Raw genomic sequence first — 20985 nt, forward strand, 5'->3', positions numbered from 1 at the left:
TTTGAGGATGTTGTTCCAGAGCTACTGGTAGCCATGACCACTGCTGCTGGGGGAAGATCATTTCAGAGAATAAAGCCAACATATAGAGAGAAATGGAAGAGACAGAGTTCTAATGATAATGTATAACTTACCCTCAATTATGTACATAATACATATTTTACTTTATATTAAGCATGACACACACTTCCCATGGTTATTCTAAGAATTAAAAAAAAATAATGAACATAAAGGCACTTTGTAAACTAAGTTTATCAGGGCTTACTATTCAACAAATGCAATCACTTTGTCTTTCAATTTTAAAGGTATGCACATATATAAAGTAGAAAAGGTAGGTAATAAAATTCAATGTAAGATATGACTATAACCATAAAACAAATGCACAAGACCAGGGGCCTGCAAACTGGCTACACAGCCAAATCTGGCCTGTCAACTGTTTTTGTGTGGCCTGCACACAAAGAATGGTTTTTGCATTTTTCAATGTTTGGGGAAAAAAATGAGTAAAAGAATTTTTTGCGATATGTGAAAGTTACATTAAGTTCAAATTTCAGTGTCCATAAATAAAGCTTCACTGGAACACAAGCACGCTCATTTGTTTACATATTGTTTATGGCTGCTTTCATGCTACAACAGAGTTAAGAAGCTGCCTTTACAGAAAGGTTGCCAACCCCTATACAAGACTATAAAGATACACACCAAAACACTTAAAATTATTGTGTCAGGAAGTCAGGATCATAAGTAATTTCATCTAGTCTCTACCTTTCCAATGTCTGAGATGTGATATTACTTTTTATGAAAACAAAACTTAAAAAAAAGCTTCTATCTGATTTCCCATCATTCACTGTATAGCTCATCTAATTCATCTAAGTCTTCCCCACATCACTAAATAGTACTACCAAGTTGTTCAAGCTGAAAAACTAGGAGTTATCCGTGATTCATTCGTTTTCTTCATCCCTTACATGCATTCATCAAGCACATCCATAGGCCCCTCAAAATATATCCCAAACCCTACCGTTTCTTTTGCCATCACTACTCAAACTCTAGTCACCATTATCTTTCATCACTACTCCTGCAAGAACCTCCTAACTATGACCTGACATTGTGGGGGGACTCAGCAGGAGGAGGGAATGGGAGGGAAGAGACTTAAGGTTGCAAAGAATAGAAGGTCTGGCAACAAAAGAGAATATAGATAACACATACACACTCAAATAGTCTAAAGCTTAAGTTCTATCATCCTGACAAGAACATCTTTAATTCTTAAAATAATTTTTTCAAGGAATATTTCTGCTTTATTTTAACAAATCTTGCCTCTTCCCTGCATTTCTAAATTTAAAATCAAATTATAAGCACCTCCTCTGTTTGTAAAACACCATCACCTAAAAAAAAAAGAGCCCAATTTTGATGACTTTTTTTTTCCTCTTTGCATTTCAGATTGGGAATTTTGACTTCGTAATATGTCTCATGATGTTAGTAACCAAGGAAATTGATTAGCTGTCTTCATATAGCTATATAATTAAATAAAATTTTGTGATTGAATTATTCATAAAACACTCTTTCTTCAATATTCAACACAAGAGAACAACAGCAAACGAAAAAAGTATCGTATAGTGGAAAGCACCGTATTTTGAAAGGCATGACTTGGGCTTCAGTGCTTTATCACACTAACTGCATGATATCAAACCAGCCCTCTTAAACCTTATAGTTTCCTCTTTTATAAAATACGGATATTAATGTCTGTTCTAATTCCTAAGATTGTTAGTGAATTAAGGAGATCATGTTTTTGAAAGTAATTTTATTATCATTTATTTGAGACAGGTTCTCGCCCTGTCACAGAACCTGGAGTGCAGTAGCAAGATCATAGCTCATTGCCACCTTGAACTCCGGGTCTCATGCAATCCTCTTGTCTTGGCCTCCCAAGTAACAGGGACTGCAGATACGCACTACCACACCTGGCTCACTTATTTTCTCTCTAGTAGAGACATGGTCTTGCTATGTAGCCCAGGCTGGTCTTGAACTCAATCTAGGAGAGACATGATAAGGGCCTGAAACAGGTCTCCTCCTCTTTTCTCTTGGTAGTGGGATAGAAGACATGGACAGATTTAAAATTAAAGAGGAAAAATCAACAAGACTCTCTTATGAATCAGGCACTTCATGAATATAATTTCAGGTGCTCCCCACAGTAACTCTGAAATATTATCACTGTTTTAAAAATAAGGCTCATGGTTGGTCATGGTGGCTCATGCCTGTAATCCCAGCACTTTGGGAAGCCGAGTAGGGAGGACTGCTTGAGCCCAGGAATTTGAGACCAGCCTAGGCCACAAAGTGAAATCCCACCTCTTAAAAAACTTAAACAAAAAGGCTCAGAAAAGCTGTAAGTGGGATAACTGGAGTTTGAACTTTAAAAAGTCTATGCTCTTTTTACTGATTTTGCTATGTCTATTTTTACCTGGGAATAATGCTGCCTACCTGGGCTCAAGCGATCCTCCTGCCTTGGACTCCCAAAGCGCTGGGATTACAGGTGTAAGCCACCATGCTTGGCCCTTGAAAGTAATTTTAAAAGTAGGCTGGGCATGGCGGTTCACGCCTGTAATCCCAGCCCTATGGGAAGCCAAGGTGGGCAGATCACCTGAGGTCAGTAGTTCGAGACCAACCTGGCCAACATGGTGAAACTCCATCTCTACTAAAAACACAAAAATTAGCCAGGCATGGTGCAGGTGCCTGTAATCCCTGCTACTCGGGAGGCTAACACAGGAGGCAGAGGCTGCAGTGAGCCAAGATCGCACCACTGCACTCCAGCCTGGGTGACAAAGCAAGACTCTGTCTCAAAAAAAAAGTAATTTTAAAAGTAAACTCTAAAATATAAGTACCCAGGAGCAGTGGTTCACGGCCTGTAATCCCAGCACTTTGAGAGGCTGAGACTGGCGGATCACTTGAGCCCAGGAGTTTGAGACCAGCCTGGGCAACATGGCAAAAACCCTTCTCAACACAAAAAATACAAAAATTAGCCAGGCATGGTGGTGTGCAGCTGTAGTCCCAGCTACTCCGTGAGGTGAGTGGGAGGATCACCTGAGCCCAGGAGGTCCTCTACATTATTTTTCATTTCCTCTACATTATTTTTCAAATATATAAAAATTTTAATTGAAACCTTTACTATGCAGCTATCGTAATTAAGACAATGTGGTATTTGCTTAGTGACAAACAGAGATTGACATAACAGAATACAGAGTGCAGAACTCCATCTACACATATGTGGTCTGTTGATTTTCAGCAAAGGTGCCAAGGTAATTCAATGGAAAAAGGCTAATCTTTCCGATTAGTTCAATTGTGCTGGAACAAAAATCATCAGTGTGCAAATAAACGAAACTTGACTTTGTACCCTATACAAAAATTAACTCTAAAGAGATCATCGACCTAAAAATAAGAGCAAAAACTAAGAAATAATAAGAATCTTTGTGATCCTGGGTTAGGCAAAAATTCCTTAAGTAGGACACAAAAAGTATAAACTACAAAAGAAAAAAATAAGTTGAACATCAAAATAAACTGATAAATGGATTTCATCAAACTAAACTTTCACTCTTCTAAAGACTGTTAGTTTATGAAAAGGCAAGCCACAGACTGGGAGAAAATATTTGCAAACCACATTTTTTATATAGGACTTGTATCCAAAGCATATAAAATACTCTCAAAACTTAAGGCAACCAATTTTTTTAAAAAAAAATGAGCACCAAATCGGCAAATTCATAGAGAAAGAAAACAGATTCATGGTTGCTAGGGCCTGAAAGAAGATGTATACTCAAATGTTCACTGCAGCTTTATTCGTAACAGCCAAAACTAATAGCAACTGAAATGTCCATCATCTAGTCAATAAACTAAGTGTGGTATATTCATACAAAAAAATATTACTCAGCAATGAAAAGGAATGAACTAGTGAAACAAACAACATGGATGAATCTCTAAAGCAATATGCTACGTAAAAAGCACAAAAAAGACCACAGATTATAAGATCCCAGTCACGTGAAATTCTAGAAAAGACAAAATACGCTGGATGTGGTGGCTTACCCCTGTAATCCCAGAATTTTGGGAAGCTGAAGCAGGCAGATCACTTGAGCCCAGAGTTCAAGACCAGCCTGGGCAACATGGCAAAACCCCATTTCTACAAAAAATAAAAAATAAAAAAAATTAGCCGGGCACGGTGGTGTGTGCCTATAGTCCCAGCTACTTGGGAGGCTGAAGTGAGAGGATCACTTGAGCCCAGGAATTGGACGTTACAGTAAAATGAGATCCTGCCACTGCACTCCAGCCTGGGCAACAGAGCAAGACCCTGTCCCCCCCGCCCCCCCAAAAAAAGAAGAAGAAAAAAAAGACAAAATATAATGGAAAAAAGCAGATCAGCAGTTGCCAAGAATTGGAGTCTATGTAGAGGGAAGGGACTGACTACAAAGAGGCATGAGAGAATTTTTTTGGTAATGAAAATGTTCTGTATCTTCATTGTAGTAGTGAATACACAATGATATAAATTTTTTAAAGACCCATTGTACTCCTAAAATTGTCATTTTATTATATGTAAAGGACAGCTCAATAAAGCTGATTTAAAAATTTTGAAGTCTGAAAACTACTCTATAGTTCTACTCTTTCACTAAAACCAAGATATGAAATGCTCTAATGTTGTTTTAAAACAAAGGACTGTGAGAATTTGCTATCGAGAATGCATTTGATAATGAAAATGCCAGACAAATCCCCAAAGGAGCAGAGTATACCCAGTTTTAAATAAGTCCAATGAAGTCTGACACAAATAGCTAACTGCCTTATCCAGGGTTAAAACAAAATGTCAGTGATGTGAGGTAGGAAGAGATTAATAAGCAAAGAAAAGAAAATGATTCTCAAAAGCTTGCTCTAAAAACACTTTCTCATACATTTCTTAGGAATGTGTCTTTATCTTATCTGTTGTTTTTCAAATTCCATAATCTACCCTAGGGTATACAGCAAGTTTGTCAAGTTAAAGGCATTAAAAATATTTACCTTACAGTAAAAAGATTTTTTTTTCAAGTATAAAGACTTTCAAAAAGTCAAAAATCAAATTCATTGTGGATCCAGAACGAACAAACCTGTGCTTAACACAGGGAAATAAAAGTGCATAGTAACGTAGTTCAGGATCTCCTTATTTTGGCTATGTATTTTTCTGTGGCAATTATAAGCTATTTGGAAAATAGGAAAACTGATTCAATCCAAAGTAGGTAGGTAGCATTATTCCCAGGTAAAAACAGACACAACAAAGTTCAGTAAAAAAGCATAGACTTTTTAAAGATCAAACTCCAGTTATCCCACTTACAGTTTTTTGGGGACTTTTTAATTGGTATTATAAAATAATGATATTTCAGAGTTACTATGAACACTTAAAATCATATGCATAAAGTGCCTGATTCATAACAGACTCTTGTAGATTTTTCCTCTAATTTTTAATCTGTCTGTATCTCCTATCCCACTACTGAAGAAAACCAGAGGGAAGACCTGTTTCAGGCCCTTCATGTCTCTCCTAGATTACTGCAAAAACTCCACACTGATATTCCTATTTTCAATATTGTCTGCTCCAATTCATTCTCCCCAGTACCAGCAGACTAAACTTTCTAAAATCCAAACTTGATTACATGTCCTTTAGTGGTTTCCCCCATCACCTTCAGGCCCAAAGCCAAACTCTTCAGCATGACGCTGAAGATAATCAGTGATATGGTCCTCTCCTGCCTTCATCTCTCATCTCTATACTCAATTATTAATATTTACTTAGCAGTTCCCCAAAGACCCCATGCTATGTTCAGGAGAGTATAGTTAAGTAAGTCTCTCTAACTGCCTAGAAGTAAATCATGGCTCAACAAGTTTCAACCTTAAGCAAGGGTTGAAAACTTTTTTCTATAAAAAACCAGACAGCAGAGATTTTTAGGCTCTGCAGGCCATTTGGTCTCTGTTACTACTACTCTCTATGCTGCCAGTGTCACGTGACAGCAGTTACTGACAATCCCTAAGTAAATGAGTACGGCTGTGTTCCAATACAATTTTATTTATGGATATTGAAATCTGAATTTCATATAATTTTCACGTGTCCCAATATTTTTATTTTTCAACTACTTAAAAACGTACAAACCATTTTCTCAGACAGAAAGAAAAAGAGACCAGGCTGGCCAGAAGGTGGTAGTCTGTCAACCCCTAATCCTGAGCAAATTATTTTCCCTCTCTTCAACTCAGTTTCTTTATAAAATGAAAAAAAAAAAATCAATATATGCTCAGCTATTATATTATTCCAGGACCAATGATTTTGCCAATATGTCACAGATGTATCATTGCACAAAGGAGAGAAAATCAGATTACATAAAAACAAAAAGTTAAAGAGAATTGTATCAATCCACTGATCCTATGGTTTTCCCATCGGCCAAAGCGGTTAGGCACTGGATATGAGAGCAGTTACCACTCAAAAGGCAATACATTCAACCTAGTATAAGGCACATTCTTGTCCTTAAGAAATGTATTTCCTAATTGAAGAGACAAGATAAACATGAAATACTTAAAGGGCTACATATGACTTAAGAACATAAGGCAAATATATGATTGATCTCTGTAAGGAAAATCAAATGTGCTAGATTTCAGAAAATAGGACAGAAAATCCCTGTGGATTAAAGTGGTCAAAAGAAGAGATGGACTTAAACTACTTTGGATAAACAGGAATTAGTAAGAGAAAGGAGAGATATTAAATAAATAACGGTATAAGAAGAAAGCAGTTCACAAAAAACTAAGCAAGAAAAGGGATACAGAGGGAATCCATGTAGGGGGCGCAGTAAGGGGTGAAGCTGGAAAAGTAGGTGAGAGCCAGGTGGCAGGACAACTTGGACACCATACTAGAGTTTATCTCATAGAAACTTGAGATGAAAGTTCTTAAACCAGGGAGTGACAACGAAAATGGTGTGTTAGCACCGGGGCCTGTTGTGGGGTGGGGGGAGGGGGGGAGGGATAGCATTAGGAGATATACCTAATGTTAAATGACGAGCTAATGGGTGCAGCACACAAACATGGCACATGTATGCATATGTAACAAACCTGCACGTTGTGCACATGTACCCTAAAACTTAAAATATAATAATAATAATAATAAAGAAAACAGTGTGTTAGAATGAATAACCTGGTGGCCATATACAGGTTAAGTAAGAATAGAGTGAGATAAAAACCGTATCAGTGGTTTTCAAACTACTGAAAACAACTCTTTCTTTGTTGCTGTGACATAGACTCATTCAAAAAACATTTAACACCATCTTATAGGTGCTACTACTAAACAACTCTTCAGAGCACAGCAAATAGCCCAAATTGCTTTAAGTACCAAAGTAGGTGTTAAAGTCCGGAAAGAAAGAGGGCCAGAAGGTGAAAGAGGTGACCTCATCCTGGTCGTACAACCCACATTTTGCCTCTACCAACACAACCACCCACAAACAGCTGTTTTAAGACCTCCCCAGCATCCTGAGAATTCTCTAGTGACTGGATATAGGTCCTGAATCCAGATTGATAAACAGTGACCTATAATAATTAACCTGAAAAAAAAGATGTTATTGAAATACAGCCAGATTATTTAATAAGAAAAAAATACTAAAAATAGAAAGAAATATATGTCCAACCATAAAGGTAGCATAGTATATTATTTATACTTGTATACACAGTACTATATTTATACCTTAAATATAAACGATTTTAAAAAAAGGAACTGAGAATGGAAGCCTGCAAAAAGCATATGTGTATTTTATACATACATATACATATACCAAAAACCTATCAAAATCAGATACAGTGACTAAGATGTATGATAACAAAGTAGTCCTAGGACAGCTATCAATGTTGTAACTACCTGTTTTGTATCCCCAAGATTACTTTTCTGTATAATCTGACATAACCATATCCCACACAGGTTATATCACCACCATCTAAGAAAAAAGGATCATGTGCTTATAACCGACAATGTACACATCAATTGTTTATACAGAAGCCACTGACCTCCTAACAGTGAATAATTTAATTAAAACTCTTTATTGTCTATCTTCCCTCACAATAATACAAGCTTCATGAGAGCAGGGATTTTTGTTTTGTTCACTGACATATTCCCAGTATGAAAACAATGCCTGGCATGTAGTATTTACTTAATAAATATTAGTTAAATCATTAGATTTCCATTCTGGGAGCTATAATTAGTTTCAGTCACCACTCCATCACCCACGTTGGAGCACAGTGGTGTGATCTCAGTTCACTGCAACCTCCACCTCCCAGGCTCAAGCAATCTCCCCACCTCAGCCTCCTGAGTACCTAGTATCACAGGCGTGCACCACCATGCCTGGCTAATTTTTTGTACTTTTGGTGGAGACAGGCAGTGGGGTGTGGGGGGGCCTCATCCAATACAACTGGTATCCTTATAAGAAGAGGAAATCTGGACACACAGACACCAGTGATATGTGCACACAAAAAGGCCACATGAGGACACAGAAGATGGCAACCTACAAGCTAGGCAGGAAGGTGTTATAAGAAATCAAACCTGATGAAACATTGATTTCTGACCTCTAGCTTCCAGAACTGTGAGAAAATATGTTTCTGTTGTTTAAACCACCCAGTCTGTAGTAATTTTGTATGGTAGCTCTAGCAGACTAATAGACATATAAACAAGATTTGGGAAGTGATATAAAATAAATATTTGTGATATTTGGTGGAAAAGCTATAGCTTTCAATTTTTTCATTAAAGCTATTGTTTTCTCTAAAAATGATTAGGCATCTCCCCTTCCCCCATAGTTCAGTCCTAAAGCTATCAAGGCAGCCAGTGCAAGGCAAGTGTGTAAGGAGGTCATTCTGGCAGAGGAGCAGCACAGTATGGGGTGTCAGTTTAGTGCAGGGTATCCACAACCGGGTGGATGAGAAAGGCAGTCTGGCACAGGATTCTGGAGCCCTGGTGGGATGACAATGTCGGCACAAGATGAGGGGGCAGCCCAGCACAGGTTCAATCAGAACCTGAACAAGCAAGGAAGTAGAAACCAGTGGAGGGGGGAGGGGGGAGGGATAGCATTGGGAGATACACCTAATGCTAGATGATGAGTTAGTGGGTGCAGCGCACCAGCATGGCACATGTATACATATGTAACTAACCTGCACAATGTGCACATGTACCCTAAAACTTAAAGTATAATAAAAAAAAAAGAAGAATTTTTCTACATAAAAAAAAAAAAAAAAAGAAACCAGTGGAGACAGGAGATTGATTATGTAGGGGAGGACTCATCAAATAAATAAATACGTTAAGCATAATGGAAGCCAGGTTTCTGTTGGGGAAGTAACTATATGTAAAAGGAGGAAACTAAAATTAACCCTACGCTGTTGTAAAAATATAGCTGTAATTATATCTATATATTGCCACACACATATGTACATAAATATATTCCTTAATTTTAACTACTGTGACGAGGACTCCAGCAGCATTGAACACAACTAGCACATAGAGCTTGGTTTCTAAATACCTTTCTCCATAAAAGAAGTAGGGCTCCTTGGCAAAAATGGCTGATTCTAGGGCTGGAGCAAAAAGAGCACAAGATGAACCTGGATCATCTTATTGTGTCACAAAACAAGAAAGTCTTCAAAGAATGATGAGAACATGGCAAAAGAACAAAGAAGACAGTTTACAGGGGTATCTACTTGCCAAAACAGGGTCAATTTAAGCATCAAAATAAATAGTAATGGATTATAACCCATCAAAAAAATATGAAACCTGGCCAGGCACGGTGGCTCACACCTGTAATCCCAGCACTTTGGGAGGCTGAGGTAGGTCATTTGAGGTCAGGAGTTTGAGACCAGCCAGGCCAACATGGTGAAACCCCATCCCTACTAAAAATACAAAAATTAGCCAAGTGGTAGTGGCGTGTGCCTGTAAACCCAGCTACTCAGGAGGCTGAGGCAGGAGAATCGCTTGAGTCCGGGAGGTGGAGGATGCGGTGAGCCGTGATCGCACCACTGCACTCCAGTCTGGGCAACAGAGTGAGACCCTGTCTAAAATACAAAATAAAATAAAAATAAAAAAATAAGAAACCTGAGTCCATACAGATATAAACCAATAAACTGAAGATCTGATGAAGAACTGAATATTTACATAGTTTCAAAGCACATTTTACGAAATAGCTATTAACTACCAGCTAAAACAAGTAAAACAAGAAAAATAATTTTGCAATTATTAAAATTGTAAAATTGTGGGCAAGTCTAGCAGACACCAAGTGATCAGAATGGACATCATCAGTAATGGGATAAATAAAAATTGTGTGCCACCTAATAGGATGCAATGAGACAAACACAGCTTCACTTCTGTGGCATTTCTCCCAAAATTGCATAATTTGAATCTAATCAGGATGAAACATCAAATTTAGGGACAGTCTACAAAACAACTGGAGGGCAACTTTCCAAAGTGTCAAGGTGACAAAACCCAAGGAAGACTAAGGAACTGTTCCATATCAAAGAGACTAAAGAGACATGAAAACTAAATTCAACATGTAATTGTGAACTAGACCTTTTTGCTATAAAAGACATTATTGAGACAATTAGTGAAACTAGAATAGGTCTGAGAATTAGTAATGTATCAACACTTCCTGATTTTGTTGGTTGTAATACGGTTGTGTAGGAGAAAGCCTTACTTACAGGAAATAAACACTAAAATGTTAGAGGGTGATAGGGCATCCATTTAGCAATTTAATTCTCAAATTGTTATAGTATAAAGAAGACAGGCACTTTCATCACCTCTTGGGCTAGGTAAAGGTTGCAAAGACAGGTCTATAGAGGCCAGGAAAGAAATGACTAAAACAAGCTGCATGTAAGGTAGGGACTGAGGGCACCTGGCACACCACTTAGCGAATATACAGACCATCTGGAATGGAATACAAGTCCAGAGTGACAAGATCACCCTATTTTTCAATAGAAACCAAACATCCACATTGTTATGTGAAATCTCCCTATTTTTAAAACACTCAAAAGGGCCAAACAAAATATGTCTGTTGGCTAAATCTGAACCACAGCTACCTCTGGTCCAGAGACATGTTTCTCAAACTGAGGCTTAGGGATAAAAGGAAGCCACATGATATATACACGGAACATATTCTTGGAGCCGCAGTTTTATCTCAAGGGTTTGCCTGTAATTTTCTGGAAGACAGGATAGTTCCAATTTTTTTTAATGCTATACTATGAAGTATAATGCAAAGTTCATACAATTTTTTTAAACTTTTCATTTGAAAATGATTCCAAACTCACAGAAAAGCTGTAAGAACAAAAACAGTACAAAGAATATCCACATAGCTTTCACCAAATTAACCTATTATTAACATTTTACCCGTTGGCTTTATTTACACACATGCACACATGCATGCTCTGTCCCTCCCTCCCTCTATATGTACACGTATCTGTGTGTATATATAAAACACATATGGCCGGGTGTGGTGGCTCATGCCTGTAATCCCAGCACTTTGGGAGGCTAGGTGGGTAGATCACTTGGGGTCAAGAGTTCCAGATCAGCCTGACCAACATAGTGAAACTCCATCTCTACTAAAAATACAAAACTAGCCGGGCATGGTGGCATGTGCCTGTAATCCCAGTTACTCGGGAGGCTGAGGCAGGATAACTGCTTGAACCCGGGAGGCAGAGGGTGCAGTGAGCCAAGATCATGCCACCGCACCCCAGCCTGGGCGACAGAGCAAGACCCCATCTCAAAACAAAACAAAAAACCCCCATATATGTATTACCTTTGTTTCCTAAACCATTTGAATATAAGCTATAAACATCATGGACCATTCTCCATAAAAACTTTGTTATGTATTTCCTAAGAATAAAAATATTCTCTTACATAACCTGAAGACAGTTACCAAGTTCAATAAACATTAATGCAATACTTACCACCATCCACATTCCAATTTTGCCAAGTGATCCAATAATATCCTTTATTGTATTTTCCCCTCTATACAAGATCCAGTCTAAAATCAGGTAGTTCATTTAGTTACCACATCTCTTAAGTCTTCTTTAGTCTGGAATGTTTCCACAGACTTTGTCTTTATAATATTAAAAAAAAAAAAAAACCCAGCTCCCCGACGTTTTAAAAAATAGGATGTTCCCCATCTGGAGTTTAAAATTTCCTCATGATTAGATTCAGGCTATGAATTCATGGCTGAAAAACACTGTAACTGATGTGCTCTTTTCAGGGTATCACATGCAGAGACACACAAATCCATTGGTGATATTTATTTTGATCATGCACACAAGGTGTTGTCTGATTTCACCACCATATTGAGTTACTGTTTCCCCCCCTTACAAGTAATAAGCATTATATGGGGAGAAATTTAAGACCATGCAGACATCCTGCTTCTCACCAAAATATCCCCCTAGATTTAGCACCTATTGATGATTCCTGTCTAAACAAATCTTTATTATAATGGCTGCAAAACAATCATATAAATTTTAAAGTTAAATAGATTTCAACTTTTGCCTATACTCCCAGATCCCTTAGGTGTAAGTGCTCAGCCCCCTCCACTTTAGAAGCGCTATAGTGCAATGGTTTGAGTGTACCAATTAGGGACAGCTTCCTGGGGAAAAAATCTATTTCAGCAAATAAGCGGGGAACCAGTCAAGACACAGACAACTCCATCAGATCAGCTTAAAAATAAAATATAGCAATATGGTAAATCCTCTTTTTTGCAGTTGTTGTTTTTGGCTCCCAGGGATCTCTCACGTGACAGGCATCACACGGGGGATACTCACCACACTACAAACAAGGAAAATCCTCTTTCTTATTTGAGACAGGGTCTCGCTGCTCGCTCTGCTGCCCAGGCTGGAGTGCAGTGGCATGATCATAGCTCACTGCAGCCTCCACCTCCTGGGCTCAAGCGATCCTCTCACCTCAGCCTCTCAAGGAGCTGGGCATGCACCACCACGTTCAGCTAATTTTTGTGTTTTTTTTTTTTTTGGTAGAGACAGGGTCTCACTATGTGGCCCAGACTGGTCTTGAACTCCAGGCCTCAAGTGATATTCCTACCCTGGCCTCCCAAAGTGCTAGGATTATAGGTGTGAGCTATACCACCTGGCCTGAAAATTCTCTTTCAAAGTAAAGAATTGATTTGCAAGGTAAACATACCCTAGCCCTACCAGTTTTATAAAATCACTTCTTTACATACTGAGTTTGCCTGAATTACACTGATTCTAGAACTAATAAATATCTTTCTGCTGCTGCTGCTGTTAAACATATTCTAATTATATTCAGACTCTAAAAACTTGTCAAAGACATAGCCCGCAATGATTACTTCTGATTGTTCATCCACCTTTTCATGTATGTCAACCTTTCCACCTATTCTCTCAAAGATAGGGATTAGCCACTAAAAATGTATTTTTCATCTGATTGTGACCAACAGAAATTTTACACTGAAATCTAAGACAAATATATGTAACTGAAATTAAATGTTCCATGAAGCAATATCACACGAAGTACCGATATTTTACATTATCTCTTCCTTTTTCTCCTCATTTTTCTAATGTTGGTCCTGACCACTACTAAACTGATTTCAAAAACCATTAATAGGTCATGCACATGACTTGTACTTGAAAATACCTTAGAATCTGGCACAGAATTCTTTATCACATTCCCAATAAAGTCTAGAACATTTCACTTATTTCAGGTGAAATGAGAAATAAGAACATAACGAGTTTTTGTTTGTTTGTTTGCTTGTTTGAGACGGGGTCTCGCTGTGTCACCCAGGTTGGAGCCCAGTAGTGTGATCTGAGCTCACTGCAACCTCCACCTCCCAGGCTCCAGCAATCCTTCCACCTCAGCCTCTCGAGTATCTGGGACCACAGTCGTGCACCACCATGCCTGGCTAATTTTTTTGTACTTTTGGTAGAGACGGGGTCTCACCATGTTGCCCAGGCTGGTCTCAAACTCCTGAGCTAAAGTGAGCCGCCCACCTCAGCCCCCCAAACTGTTGCGATTACAGGCGTGAGCCATATTTAATTTTTAAAGTAATTTTACAATTTTTTATTCTGAGATTGTGTATTACAATCTTTTGGTCTTCAAATGTCATTTCTTTTAAAAAAAAAAAGAGGTATGAAAGTGAAGGTTGTTAAGTTGTCAACTATATACTAGTCCCTAATTTATTTCCTCCACATTTTACTGGATCATGAAATCTCCACTGCAAGACTTCAAAGACACATGAGAGTTTCAGCCTTCAATAAAACCTTCAACACAGCCTTCAAGAGGTTTATAATTTGGCTTAGGCATGGTACCTGCAATCCCCCAGCACTCTGGGAGGCCTCAGCGGGCAGATCACTTGAGGTCAGGAGTTCGAGACAGGCCTGGCCAACATGGTGAAACCCGTCTCTACTAAAAATACAAAAATTAGCTGGGTGTGGTGGCATACACCTGTAACATCACCTAGTCAGAAGGCTGAGGCAGGAGAATTCCTTGAACCCAGGAGGCAGAGGTTGCAGTGAGCTGAGATCATACCACTGCACTCCAGCCTGGGCGACAAAGCAAAACTCTGTCTCATAAAAAAATAAATAAATAAAAATAAAACCAATTTGGCTCAGGGAAATAAGACATAACAATTTTAAGATCTGTAATAATTACTTTCACCTTATAACTATTGGAATAAACATTCTGCAATAAGTACCCCAAGAGTGGTCCTATCAAGTGTTCAAGGAAGAATACTTTGGGCTGGGAATGAAAAGAAGTAAACGTTTTTAGAAAGGAAATAATATTTGAGTTGAGCCTTGAAGGGTATTGAGAATAGTCATCAGGATGAAAAGATGAAAATGTGAGGAATAAGAAATAGGTCATTTTGGTCAGAACATGGTAAGACAGTAGAAAGAGATGACAGAGGACTTGAGAAGATGTTAAGAGGCTAAGATGTTTGAATGTAGTCATTAAAGCAATGAAGCAATCTGAGAGGGTGAATGGCACAATCAAAGCATGGCTTTAGGAAGATTAATCTGAGGGCCCTGTACAAAATAAACTGGACAGGTGGAGATTCTCGACGCCATGCAATAATCCATGCATCGAATAATAAGTACCTGAACTATAGCGGTGGAAAAGAAAAGGGATGAGAAAAGGTGACAAGAATTGACAAGTCTTAGAAGAGATTCTAATGCCCTAGGCAAAAATGGCAAAGAATCAAAACATGATTCTGAAATTTCAAACTGGGTGATACAGTCAGTGGGAAATAAGGAAAAGAAGCTGATTCAGGAGAGAAGTTCAGATTCAGGTATGTACCTGACGGTTATAAAGAGTCAGTATTGGAGTAGAGAAAAGACCACTGGACTCCATCAGAAAAATCTGAGTTCAAGTGGAAAAAAAAAAAAAAAAAGGTTAGGATCCAACGAAAAAAACAGAATGCAAAATTATGTCTGCAGTATGATTTTAACTATTAAAAAACTAAGCATAGGAAAAGACTAAGAACAAGTACATCAACATGTTAACATCAGCTGCATACAAATGGGCTAAAGATAATTTATTTTTCTATTCTTTTTTCCTTTGTATGGTGTTTTATTTAAAAATAATATGATGCTGGGCATGGTGACTCACACCTCTAATCCCAGCACTTTGGGAGGCTGAGGTGGATGGATCACTTGAGGACAGCAGTTCAAGACCAGCTTGGCCAATATGGCAAAACCTCATCCCTATTAAAAATACAAAAATTAGCTGGGTGCGGTGGTGCACACCTGTCATCTCAGCTACTCGGGAGGCTGAGGCACAAGAATCGCTTGAATCCAGGAGGCAGAAGTTGCAGTGAGCCAAGACTGTGCCACTGTACTCCAGCCTGGGGCGACAGAAACTGTCTCAAAAAAACAAAACAAAATAAAATAAAAATAATATAGATACAAACACTCCCAACCATACAAAAAAAGAAAAAACCTGGACTTAACCTTTTAAAAAAATAACACACTCTTGGCCAGGTGCGGTGGCTCACGTCTGTAATCCCAGCACTTTGGAAGGCCGAGGCAGGCAAATAACAAGGTCAGGCAATCACAACCATCCTGGCTAACACAGTGAAACCCCATCTCTACTAAAAATACAAAAAATTAGCCAGGTGTGGTGGCGGGTGCCTGTAGTCCCAGCTACTCGGGAGGCTTGAGGCAGGAGAATAGCTTGAACACGGGAGGCAGAGGCTGCAGTGAGCCAACATGGTGCCACTGCACTCCAGCCTGGGCAATAGAGCAAGACTCCGTCTCAAAAACAAACAAACAAAGAAAAACAAACAAACAAAAACACGGCCAGGCACGGTGGCTCACACCTGTAAGGGAGGCCAAGGTGGGTGGATCACACAAGATCAGGAGTTCAAGACCAACCTGGCCAAGATGGTGAAACCCCGTCTCTACTAAAAATACAAAAATTAGCCGGACATGCTGGCGGGAACCTGTAATCCCAGCTACTAGGGAGGCTGAGGCAGATAACTGCCTAAATCCGGGAGGCAGAGGCTGCAGTGAGCCGAGATTGCGCCACTGCACTCCAGCCTGGGCAACAGAGCAAGACTCTGTCTCAAAAAAAAAAAAAAAAAAAAAAAAAAACCACTCTCTAGACCTTTTTCACCTATTAAAGTATAACAATTTATCTCCCAAGGTTAGTATGCAAATTAAATGAGATAAAAGCTCTTTGTAAATTGTAAACAAGGAATGCTTTAAAATAATATTTAAAAATCATATACAGCATGCAAAACTAAGGCATTATAAAAGCCTAAGACAGCTAAAGGACAAGAGATCATACACAGACATACAAATATACTATAGGGTCAGGCACAGTGGCTCACACCTGTAATCCCAGAACTTGGGGAGGCCAAGGTGAGTGGCCATCACCCGAGGTCAGGGGTTTGAGACCAGCCTGGCCAACATAGTGAAAACCTGTCTCTACTAAAAATACAAAAATTAGCCAGGTGTGGTGGTACACAACTGTAATCCCAGCTACTCAGGAGGCTGAGGCTGGAGAATCACTTGAACCCACGAGGCAGAGGTTGCAGTGAGCTGAGATCGTGCCATTGTACTCCAGCCTGGGAGACAGAGCAAGACTCTGTCAGACACACACACAAAAAGAAATATACTATAGATGTGGGAATCTTCCACACTGAGGTAATACTAGATGAAGTAGATTCTTTCCCTAAACTTTTTACAAGTATTAAAATCTATTTTAAAAATCAAAATATTTTTCTAAAATTTCTTATGAATATTTAAGTTTTACATGTTACAGAAATGGACTCCCACATACAAAATACAGTATTTTGCTACATGTTATTCCAACTCACACATAAGACAGAAAAAGACTCCCTAGAATTTAAACTGCTAAATTATTTCATTGTTTTAAAAAGCCAAGCTCTGCAGAAATAAATCTAGCAATCAACAAATGTTCTCTCAGAAGTTACTTGCTTGAAACATAGCACAGCATTCTAAATGGTGCTTCCTCCCTTCATCCCCATTTCTGGTACTTAGGCTTAATAATAAATATCTCTACATACAGTACATACATTATTTATTTATTTATTTTTTAGAGGCAGAGGCTTGCTCTGTGGCCCAGTGGAGTGCAGTGGTACAATCATAGCTCACTGCAACCTTGAACTCCTGTGCTCAAGTGATCCTCCTGCCTCAGCCTCCCAAGTAGCTGGGGTTGCAGGCACATGCCACTATGCCTATTTTTGTTTTTTTGCAGAGACAGGGTCTTGCTATGTTGCCCAGGCTGGTCTCAAACTACTGGGCTCAATCGATCCTTCCACCTCAGCCTCCCAAAGTGCTGGGACTACAGGCCTGAGCCACTGCACCTGGTCATGGTACTTACTTAAAAACCAGGCAGTAAGCTCCTAAAGGGCAAAAAGCATGTCTTTTACTTGTCTTTCCCATAAGAACCACCAAGCACAGTGCTAGCCCATGTTCGATGTTAATCCATACATATGTTGAAAAACACTCTAGCTAACTCATGTTGAAGATGCTCTACTAACCATTTAAGAGTTACTACTCATGTCCGGTTACACAACTTAAGTCTATCTTGAACCCTTCAAGAGGCAACCAATAAAAAAAGTTTTAAAAAAAAACCTCTCCAAATATTACATGAAAAACATTTTCATGTAAATAAGGAATGCTTTAGATTAATATGTGAAAATCATATACAGCATTGTTCCTTTAAGAAAGCAAGACTATTATCTGTGATGAGAAATCACAGTTCTAACCATGTGATGTTAAAAAGACTAATTTCTGAATAGTCCGTAAGTTGAAGCATACTGCTAGACTTGTTCACATTTACAACCTGTACCCAGAATGTTGTTTCTTATAGATCCTAATCCAACAATTTCATTCACTATGATTTTTCTTAGGGGGAAGAAGATTTTAAGTTTTGTTGTTCAACTTTTGAGGCAGAAAAATTTAAAGCTGACTGGTTAGGTATAAGGTTTCTTTCAAGTGAAAACAGACTAATCTCTAGGTTAATTCCAAGATAAAAGTCTTAAAATTAAACCTCTATTATGAAAGAGATTCTAAAAAGATTAAGCATGAAATGCACCCAATCCCTGCCTTATAAAAAATCGGTAAAAGCTGTATGAATAGTTTCCCACTTTCGCACATAGACCTGAGATTTAAAATATATACAGTATATACATTTTGCACATGGGTATCTATATGCAGTGATTTAGAGGCAAGACATCAAGGTAATTGAGTACTTTTCTCTCCTAAGTTTAAAAAAAAAAAAAGGTTTCTAAAGTGCTGCCTTAAGTTACCATAATTCGTGGATTAAAAGATACATTAATAATACCTAAGGGAAATTCCAGAGTACAAGCACCTGCCAGCCAACTTGCCTGAAATTCATCAGCTGCGGAGATTAAAAGAATTCTTCACTTGTTTTTTATGTAAAACAAAGATAATATAACCAGTACCATGTAACTTCAATGTGGCATTTATAAAATGGCCAATCACCTATCATTCCTATGATTTAAAAAACCACTACCTAGTCTTATTTGCCATTAGACATCTTATAAAATGCACATAACACAGTGGATTTCTTATCTAAACATGCAACAATCAAGGGTACAGTTTGAATTTTAAGTTTTCACTTCACAAAATGAGTCACTATAGGATTCTCTTAAATAATCTCTTCTCTAAAATTATTCTGTTTATAAAGTACTCAATTTTTCTGCTTATAAAAATGTAGTTTTTTCACCATTTTTCAAGAATCTATCTAATATGTAAAAGGAAATACACACATACTTCTCTGAGAATAAATCCTTTCAATACTTGTAACCCCAGAAGAACTTCACGTTTTGACTTCGTTTGTTTAAAAAAAAAAAAAAGTTTTTAAACATCTACTAGAGTAGAAGTGCTTGCCTTTATATTCATGGCTCTCCTGATGATAAAATAAAGATCAATGTAACTCTAAGCTCTAGGCTAATTAACTGCAGAGAACAGAAACAAGCAATTTGGCAAGAGCTGAGCAAAGCTCCGCTTAAAGACTACCAGTAAAATATACCAGCACTACTCCTCCCCCACCCCTTTAAGGTTTCAATTAAGATGGGGCCTAGTTTTACTCTTGCAAGGGGGACAGAAAGAGAAAGCACAGAGCTCCCACTGAGAAGTATCTTCATCAAGAGCAGCTCCAGAAATACTGCCAGGAACCATTTCCTTCCCTCTCTGCAGATGCAGGTTCCTCTGATAGGCATATCTCCTCTGCTCCTGATTAACACCATATCTAAAGAAAAGTCTCATCACATACCACCCAAAGCATGGCATCAAATGAATTTTTTAAATCCAACATTAGGGTCAACAATGACGCTCTTTATGAAAAGTGTGAGCCCCAACTGCAATTCATCTTCATCTCTCGGTCTTTTGTATCACTTGCCTCATAAACTGGTTAAGAAAGAAGAAAGCTATTACAAAGCATAATCAATGTTTGAAAATAAACATTAAGTGCCCCAACTGGTGAGAAAGACTCCTCCTAAACACTTACAGAAGATGAAGCTTTAACAAGCCCTCCAGAAATCTTTAGCGCCAACACGAAAGAAGTTAAAGTGATCTCACCATTCCTACAGGATGAGGACCCAATACAGTATAAAGATAGCACAGCTCTCCACAACATCCCCTAAAAAGACACTCAATTTTTACTTTAGTATATGATCAGCCCTTCAGCGGACATATAGGACAAGTTTTTCGGTCCAACATTTACTGTGAATAAACCAACGCATGGAGCTAAAAAAGAACCAGGGAAAAATGGATGTCTCTCTAAAAAGAGCCCAACCTAAGTAAGGAATTACAAGACATCAAAGGTTAGATAATGGACAACAGGTGCCTTTGAAGAGGAAAGAGTAACACAACACTCAATTGCCTCCTATTTTAGGATTTCCACTCTGAAAGCAATATAACGACAATTTTTTTCTGCCCAAGAAAAAGGGAAGGCCAAAATTATAGGTTTTACTATTTAATATCTATAATAGGCCCATTGCTCTTTGACTTACTTTTTTACTTTAGATTTTAAAAATCCATCTCATCTCGATATTATCTGGATATAGTACGGCCTATGGCCAGATTGCTCACTGATCAGTGAACATTAACCAAGTAGAGACTTATTATCAAGAAATGTAAAAGAAAGGCGTCTGAATACAAGCTACCTGCACATAAAAAAACTCAAAATACAGTTCCAGCAGTAGGTATCACATAACTGCGTTATCAGCCAAAGCTGAAACTGTTTCTCTCACCATTCTAACAGTTTAACTTAATCTTTCACTAGATTTAAATGGCCTCGAAGAATAGTAATTCCAGATTCAGCTTCTAGGGCAGCGAATACTAGCCTGGAGTTTTGATTTTCCTAGCCAGAAGATTACCTTCATCTGGTGAAAGGAACACTGAAAAGGCACTTCAGCCTATTTAATAACCTCTTCCCTTTCTCCATTCCACAAAGACAACATCTTCCAAAAATGGAGAATCCTTTCCTTCCCTGATAGA

General features: G+C 38.3%; 1 protein-coding gene across 4 annotated transcripts in view; it reads right to left on the bottom strand.

Annotated features, from left to right (window-relative positions):
- The window catches only part of EML4 (EMAP like 4), a 167777-nt gene that overhangs the window by 145713 nt on the left and 1079 nt on the right, over positions 1 to 20985 (bottom strand). Inside the window, exon 2 of one of the 4 annotated variants that reach the window (XM_055377782.2) lies at positions 4057 to 4150. The exons of the other annotated variants lie outside the window; for them this stretch is intronic. The gene's annotated coding sequence lies outside the window, so the exon portion shown is untranslated. The remainder of the gene's footprint in view (positions 1 to 4056; positions 4151 to 20985) is intronic. 4 annotated transcript variants of the gene reach the window in all.

Source organism: Gorilla gorilla, chromosome 12 (genome assembly GCF_029281585.2).
Source record: "Gorilla gorilla gorilla isolate KB3781 chromosome 12, NHGRI_mGorGor1-v2.1_pri, whole genome shotgun sequence".
In the NCBI taxonomy this organism is placed as follows: Eukaryota; Metazoa; Chordata; class Mammalia; order Primates; family Hominidae; genus Gorilla; species Gorilla gorilla.